Source organism: Dasypus novemcinctus, chromosome 28, assembly GCF_030445035.2.
Source record: "Dasypus novemcinctus isolate mDasNov1 chromosome 28, mDasNov1.1.hap2, whole genome shotgun sequence".
Taxonomy (NCBI): domain Eukaryota; kingdom Metazoa; phylum Chordata; class Mammalia; order Cingulata; family Dasypodidae; genus Dasypus; species Dasypus novemcinctus.
The window spans coordinates 44,897,473-44,906,200 of NC_080700.1; positions in this window are offsets into that span (position 1 = coordinate 44,897,473).

Below are 8,728 nucleotides of genomic sequence, written 5' to 3' on the forward strand. Positions count from 1 at the left end.
CAGGACTGCAGAGGAGACCCCTGCCCTGCACCCCTTCTGGTCACGGGCCAGGTCCCTCGGGGCTGCGCAGGTCCCAGAGCTCCAAGCAGGCTCAGCGGCCCTTCCCAGCCCCGCCCCCCCCCCGTGGCAGAGCCCCTCCCCCAAGGGCTGAGACCCTCCCCCACGGTATAGCCCCTCCCCCATGGCAGAGCCCCTCCCCTGACAGCAGTGTCCCCCCCCCATGGCAGAGCCCCCTCCCCCTGGTTACAGAGCCCCTCTCCCGCCAGCAGCCCCAGCTCCTCCGCCTTTGGGGAGCAAGCCCCTCCCTGCCCCTCGCGGGAGCCCCTGCCGTGGCCTCAGCCTCTGCCCTGGGGACCTGGCCTTGCTGCCTGCTCCAAGGGTCCATCCCCGACTCCGAGGACTGTCCCTCCCTGCCCCAAATCACTCTGGGGGCCTCGTACCACAGCACCTCAGCAGCACCTTCCTTTTTGGAAGTGGTTTCTGTTGGCTTCTCTCTTCACCCCCAGGTCTGAGTAAGGGCCCTTCTTTCAGCTCCTCGCACCCCTGCCCCACCCGACTGCCAAGCGGGTGCTTCCTACACCGTAAAAGCCTGAAGTCAGCACTGGCCGGTGTCCGCATCCTTGGAAACCCCTTTCAGGGAAATCTCTGGTCTGTCAGATTCCCGTAGAGCCCAAGCTCTGTGGCGTTCGCAGCTCCAAGCTGCCCTGAGTGGGCAGTTCAGGTGGCCACTCACCAATGGGCCTCTAGGCGCGCGGTCAACAGTGTTTGCCGTGCCCACTTCCATCTGTACGACCAGGCTTGTGTTTAAATATTTGACTTGCCTTTTCCATTATGATTTTATAAAAATCAAAGGAAAATGGATGTGTCAATAATAGTGATGAAGATCAGCTCTTCTAAACCCAGTGTGGTTGAAACCGTGAAGCAAAGCGAATCTAGGCATTCTGGGACTGGAAACAGCTTCAGTTGGATGCGCTTTGGAGGTAAGCCAGTTGAGAGTGGGTTCAATGTGAAAAAGCAGAATAAAATTAAAGAAAATTACATAACATTAGAAATACCATCAAATATCAACTGAAAAAGGCCAGGATATGTCCCAATTTTTTCAGCTCTTAAAATATGTGACATGCAAATGTATTTTAAACTTTTACATATTTCATGCTTTCAGGGATGGTTCATATGAAAGTAGAGGACTTAGACCTTAGCAACGGCCTTTGTTCTTCCTATTTCTTGAGCAAATAAGGAAAAGCTTACTGTGTGAGCTTCTTCCTCTGTTTAGTCATTGACTCAAGATGATGGAGTAACTGTGCCACAGGATAGGTTCTGGAGAAAAGAAATAACTATTGTGAGTGAAATCCTATGCTGTGCTTGCATTCTAATGGGAGAGAGGGAAGTTGATCAAGTGACCCTCAAAAGCAAATGCAGAACTACCGCAGGGGAGGAGGGTGGGCTGTTCTGGGACAGCCTGAGCGCAGGGACCTGTGCAGGCCTCTCCAAGGAAGAGATGGGTAAACTGAGGGTGGAAGGCTGGATCTCAGAAGCAGGAGTCCTCTGTGGAGGGACGGCACGTGTAAAGGTCCTGTGGTGGGCGTGAGCCCGGAGATTTGGGGGGCGAGCAGAAAGGCAGTGCGCGTGGAGGGGTGTAGGAGGACAGTGAAGCCGGCAGGCTGTTACCCCGAGGGGGCTCAGTCTTTATTTGAGGCTGTTACTTGAGAATAGGATGTTCTGTTATTTTGTTCCAAATCCCATGAAGTTGTTATACACACAACCAATTTCCAGTGCTTTGTAGCTGCAAGCGTGAGTTAGGGGCTGTCTCGGCCTCCAGGCTTTCTCACCCGTGCTGGCCTGGACCGCTTCCCTTCTTGGTCTGCCCTTCTACCCTGACCTTGCCCCGAACAGCAGGCTTGTGTGCCACCTGCAGGGCCAGCACTCAGATTTTACTGTCTAGTCCCTCTCCTCGCCTTCCCTGCCAGACCTACTCCTCCTCTTCTCGGGAAGTGCAGTTCAGGCCTGCGGCTTGCTCTCGGCTCCTCTTTTTCTCTCTCCACCCACAAGCCGACATTCACCAAATTCCCAGAGCGCAAACCTTCCGAATGCAGCTCCACTCAGCCCCTCCCGCTGCCTTCACCTCTTCCATCCTGGCCCAAGTTCCTGCCGTCTGCCCTGGATTCTAGAAAGCGCCTTCCAACTGGTCCCCTCCTGCCCTGACCCTGCACGGTCTCCCCTTCTTGCCCCAAACGCTGACAGAGCGACCTGGAAAACCTCAGTGAGTGCAGCATCCTCCACTCTGCTCTCCGCGGCCCGCCAGCCCATGCGAGGAACGCGAGCCCCTGCGTGCTTCGTCCCCAGATCCCCGGCACTGTCTCCTGCCAGCTCCCCCACCACGCCGGGCCCGCCGTCCCCAGCACCCCAAGTCTCCCTCAGCCTCGTGTGGGCATGTCTCTTTCTTCTGCTGGAAGCGCGTCCCCTGACGCCTGCAGGCTCGTCCCTGCCCTGCAGGTCCTCTGCTCACATCGCTGCACCCGCCATCCTGACTTCCATGTGAGGTAGGAACATGCGCCCACCCCAGCAAGCGCCTTTGTCCTGGTCCTGCCTCAGTTTCTCTCCTTCTGCTCTTTCTCCTACATATATACGTCCTTGATTTCACAGCATTTTCTGTTGCTCATTCTCTTCTCTATTTCCTTTTCCCCACTTCTTCTTTTTGCTGCTCTTGCTATGAGAGGCACTGTGCTTTTTTATCCCTGAAGTGTCTGGCTTCCCGGCAGTGAGGCCAGGAGGGCAATTCCAGCAGGAAACGGCCCATGGGCCTCTAGCATGTTGGTTCTGGAGAAAAAGGCCTGGGATGTCTTGATTTCCAAGATGTACCTGGCCACAGACGTGGCCAGAACTGGCTGCCACTGAGGGGTCCTCAGCTGCCTTTGGCAGGAATTCCAGCTGGATACTGTTTACATGTTACTACCCACGTGCTCAACATCTCTTTATGGGGAATAAAATCCTCAGAGACCAGTCACTGTCCAAATATATATTAGAAGATGTAACCTGGGGAGGTGGGTTTAAAAAATCTTATTGAATGTCAGTTCAAAATGTATACGTCAAATTCATACATGAGCTCTCAGCACTGGGGAAATGATCAACTTTTTTGATAATTAAATCCATACAAAATAAAGCAGCTTAAAATATGCTAAATACCTATTTCATTACCAAAAAGGAATCAAAATGAGAAAGCTCAATGTTTGCAGTATTATGGGGAAATAACTTTCCTAATATATATTGCCATTATGCTATTGTTTTACTATAATCCTATTGAAAATTGGTACTTTTTTTCCCCTTTTTTTTCTGGAGATGAATCTGGCAACATGTGATAAGATCTTTACAAAGATGTCTATTTCCCCTAACCCACCTATTCCGCTGTGGCATTTATTCATTCAGCTGCCCTGAATGTGTGAACACAGTGGTAAATTGATAAAATCCCTGTCCCAGAGGCTAGGATCCATGGGGAGAGACACGTTCGTGGACACACTAGATATATACTGTTTGGCACCCAGAATCCATTTCCCTCTTTCTGACACCATGGTTCTTCGGGAAACTTCCCTCCCCCACTTTCTGTCCCCTGAATGGGATTCATGCAGCCACGAGCATCTTTGTATTCCACCGCCCTGGCCACCCCGGCTGGCTCGGAGATGGCACATTCCACGCTTGGAGCCAAGGAGATGAGAGAAGATGTTCGCTGGGGCTTCTGGGAAGATAAAACCACGTTTGTGGCACTGGCTGGGGTCGGAATGGGGGCGTGGAGCTGCTGGTGCCACGGGGCTCCCTGGTCGGTGTCAGCCGTGGAGGAAGTCAGCTGGCATCAGCCTGTGGGAGGGGCGGGCAGAGCCAGGAGAGGAAGGGCCTGTGGGCCTCGAGCCCCTGGAGTGCAGCCCCGTGGCTCGCTCCACCCTGGGACTTCGGTGGCCTGTGGGCCTTGAGCCCCTGGAGTGCAGCCCCGTGGCTCGCTCCACCCTGGGACTTCGGTGGGGTGAGCGGTTAAGCTCCCTTTGGTGAGCAAGCCTGTCTGAACCGCACGCACGTCTGGAGGGCTGCCACGCTGCCCGAGGGCACGCTACGGGACAGGTGAGCTGCGGGAAGTGCCATTTCAGTTGAGACCTGAAGCACATGCCTAAGGAAATAGCCAAAAAGAATAATGGAGCAATTTATGTCAAGACATTTATAGCAGCCCTGTTCCTAAGAGGAGAAAAATTGGCAATAACCCAAATGTTCAACAATAGGTACGTTATTAAACATAACTCTGCATATAAATATGATGTAATACACACCAATATGACAAAGAGCCATTAAAAACGGCAAGTATGTGGACTATTTGAATACACGGTAATACTTAATTGGGTTTTGTTACACATTCTCAAGTTGGTAGGGTATTAGCATGAAATGGTTTCATGTGTTTCCAATCCCTGTGCTCTGTTAAATACCCCCTTTCTTTACTTTAGCAACATTTCCAGGCATTTAAGCCATTATTTCTAACTTGTAGGTGTGTCATATGATACATGTTGTTACAGTAAGTGGTCAGCTTCCACCTGATTCCACCGGAGCTCCTCCCCTCCCGCCAGCTCCCGCAGAGCTCAGGCCCCTGGCGCAGCGGCAGGTGCTCTGACTGCAGCGTCTCGGAGCCTCTGGGTGGCCTCATGTTGAGATGACTGTTCTCTCCACGCAGCCCTTTCCAAGGCTTGGCTCCTCTGGCGTTGAGCTGCATCAGCAGCAGAGGGGTCTCAGTCTCCGGCGTGGCGCGGCCTTTCTTGGCAGGTGGCTCCTGCATCACCTCGGCTCGGTCCCCCCCTCTCCTGTGCACCTGAGATTGGGGGCCACGGGCCGTAGTTACCCCTCGGCCACCTCGGGAAAGCGCAGGGATGCTGAGAATCCTCCAGGCCACCGTCGCTGTCCTTTCCAGTCCCTCTGCCTGCAGCGGTTTCCACAGCTTTTGCTTTTAGAAATTTCCGGAGGAGGCACATTTGCCGTTTTTTATTCACAAGGGACGCACAACTCCCAGGGCTACAGATCAAGTCCCCAGGAAATCTCCACCACGCTCTGCCCTGGGAGCGGCTCGCTGGGGGATGCTGGTTATGAAGGTGACTGGCAGGTGCTGGGAAAGGCGGGAGAGTAAGAACGGGGCGCAAGAGGCCAGTGAGAGCAGAGAGAGCGAGAGCGAGTGCAGACATGGGAGTGTGTGTGTGAAATAAATAAAGTAAACCTTAAAAAAAGAGAGGTTGGAAGCAGATTTGGGCCAATGAATAGGGCGTCCGCCTACCACACGGGAGGTCCAGGGTTCAAACCCCGGGCCTCCTGACCCATGTGGAGCTGCCCATGAGCAGTGCTGATGCGCACAAGGAGTGCCATGCCACGCAGGGGTGTCCCCCGTGTAGGGGAGTCCACGTGCAAGCACTGCACCCCATAAGGAGAGCCGCCCCGCGCAAAAAATGCTCAGCCTGCCCAGGAATGGCACCGCACACACGGAGAGCTGACGCAGCAAGATGATGCAACAAACAAGACACAGATTCCGGGTGCCACTGACAAGAATCCAAGTAGACACAGAAGAACACACAATGAATGGACACAGAAAGTAAACAACTGGGGGTGGGAGGGGAGAGAAATAAATAAAAAATAAGTCTTTAAAAAAAAGAGGTCAATGAGAGCAGAGAGAGAGCAGAGTGTGAGTGCAGACATTGAGGCGGTGTGTAAAATAAATAAAAAAAATCTTTTTAAAAAAAGGGGCCAGTGAGAAGGCATTTGGCCTTCAGGACTCAGTGGAAAGTCCAGGGACAAGCAGAGTGTGAGCAAGAGCTGATAGAGCAATGGGCATGTGATTGCCCTCCCTGCTGGCTGCATAGATGGCGTGTAGAAGGTGCATTGCTGGCTGTGTAGACATTGTATAGAAGGCACACCACTGACTGTGTAGAAATTGTGTAGAAGGCTCACCACTGGCTGTGTGAACATTGTGTAGGTGTGCTGCTGGCTGTGTAGACATTGTGTAGAAGGCTCACCACTGGCTATGTGGACATTGTGTAGAAGGCACATCTTGTTGTGTAGACAGCATGTAGAAGGTGCACCTCTGCATTAGGTGGCTGAGGCCCCCAAAAGGAGAAGGTCCAGGGAGCCCTGGAGGAAACAGCTGGTCAAAGCAGAATGGAAATCCCCCTTTGTGGGCTGACATTCCTGCACCTTCAAACAATGATTTGCATGAACCCTGGTGTCTGCAGGAATCTGCCCTTGTTCATGAAATACTCATGGCCATCTCAGAGAACTCTCTGGGGACACAATTTCAGCTTTGCAGTAATTCATGCTGGACTGTTAGACTGTCCTAATTTCCTTGGTGCTGATTGAAGAGCTCAGTGGATATAGCGAGAGTTGGGCTCTTCACGTCATTGGGGTTCCCAAAAGCCCTGTCCCAGCAACCGTTCGCTGAATCAGGTTGACGAACTGCTCCCAGAATCCTTTATTACTTTGATCACCAGTGAGAAATCAAATCCACCCACTCTGTGTCCAAGCTCTCTAACTGCGACGACCTCTCTGAGCCCGGAGAGAAGCCTTTCACCTACAAATAAAGGAATTACACGAGAGGAGTCCTTGGAAACAGAGAATAAATACTCTGACAAATTGGCCCATTGAATGGCTTCTTCAAAACAGGGCTTGTACTTGGACCTGCGAGAAAAAAGAGAACATTGGACTTTCATGTTAAATGGTGGTACCAAGGAGAACAAGAGCAGAGGTGGGACAATGGGAAAATGTCGTCTTGGTGTATTTTATGAACTTTGGGGATTGAGGACTGCTTACTAGGCCAAGAAGTGACACTTCGCAGAAAGGATTCCACCGAAAAAAGGTAACTTATCAATGGAGAACCACCTGCCTTGTGGGGAGTCAGGAAATTTCTATGTTGCATGACTTTTTCAGTTAATCACAGTTTTCTGGTGAGATATTCTCAGAAGGGTCACAGAAATCTTGTTTTTAGAGAAGACTGAGGAATTAAAGATGTGACATTATTAACTGGAAAACAAGGAGATTCCTTCACTTCATGAAATAAACTGTTTTCAGATAAGGTACTTATTGAGCATCCATAAATTATTTTTCTCCTCTCTATGAATTGCAGCAGCAGTTCTCAAATGAGTTTTGCCCAATATTCATCCTTGGGGATGCACTGGGTCAAAGTTCCTTGGGTCGAAGTTTTGGGGAATATTACCTCTTGCTTGTCGCTATGCCCACAGATATAAAGGACCCTGAGAGGTCCTGTAATATAGAGACTTGTTTAACTTTTTTCAACTCATTTTGTCCTGAATGTATTTACCTTGGAATCCCTCCTCCAGATTAATTAGTGGCATCTGAAGGGCTTGTGTGTATTGGAGCAGTCTGGGGAAATACTAATAAACACCACAAACAAGAAAAGGACTGGATTCATCATGATATCATCCAAGGGTGTTAGCAGAACGTTCTGGGCTCTGGCCCTCTAGTCTCTTGGCTTATGTCACATGAAAGAATTTAAGGGCACATCATTGAGTAGGCAAGGGAGTAAAGAGTTTTTTAAGAACTAAGAGTACACAGTCTGAGACATATATGCGGGCATGCTGCAGGGTGAGATGCACACGTGGGGCCCCAGGTTAGGCCTTTTAAGACTTTCCTCCTCCCCCTTCCTAATGTTGGGGCGGGCCCAAGCTGTGTCTGTTGAGGTTCTACATCATTCTGGTGATCACTGCTCCATTTGGCATGTCCTTCGCACAGCCAGCATGCTGCAGCACCTTCGATCCTAGAGAGAGACTAGGAAGGCAAGGCTCCAGTGTTGCACCAGCCAGGTGCACAGCACCCTTTGGCACGATGAAACAGAGCCAGTCTGGAGGCAATGTCCATTGTACATCTGGCTGTACTGAACCATCACCAGCTGCTGCAGGAGTCTGAAACTGCAATGTACTCTCCATCCACTTCTGGAGCATAACCAGAGATGCAGTAGATATTTTATTGTTTTAGGGCAGTGGCCAATCTGGCCAATAACTCCAATGGAGAGGCAACTTGCAGGGTATTGAAGGCCTGGTTTGAATGCACAAGAGAGTTTGATGATATTGAAATCTATTTCTTCTAATTTTATGTACTTTCTAGATAATTACAATGCAGTTTATAACATATTAAATGAACTTAGCTATTTTTAGTACTTTGCTTCTATGCTTTTACCATGATTACATTAAATAATAGGTATTTTACTTTAGCAGTACAGGAAAAACTACTTTCTCAATTATTTTATGAAAACGTGAGATTCCCAATGGAATCAAGGTTATCTTCCCTCTACTACCACCTCAACATGCAGATTGAGGTGACCTCTGACAGTTTCTCTGTTATGAAGCTACTTTTTGTTATCAATATCAATTTAGGTTTCAGTTCATAATGTCTTTCTGGAATTATCCATTTAAGTACTTCAGTTTAGAAAATGCTTTTGCAACCTTTCTATAACCAACCATAGCTGCATCAACTAGTATTTTACCCTTAAATAAGCTTATTAAATTACAATTAGCAACCAATGAAATTTACCTTTATCCATCTAAAAGTGTAGTCTTACATTCCTTTTTCTGTTCTGTGAAAACTAGTCATTTCACTTCAGGAAAGATCTACATTTCCTTCTTTAACTTAATTTCATTAAACATGAATTTACAACTTTCATCATGTAATGATTTAATACATATAATGCTAATTTTTTTCATTA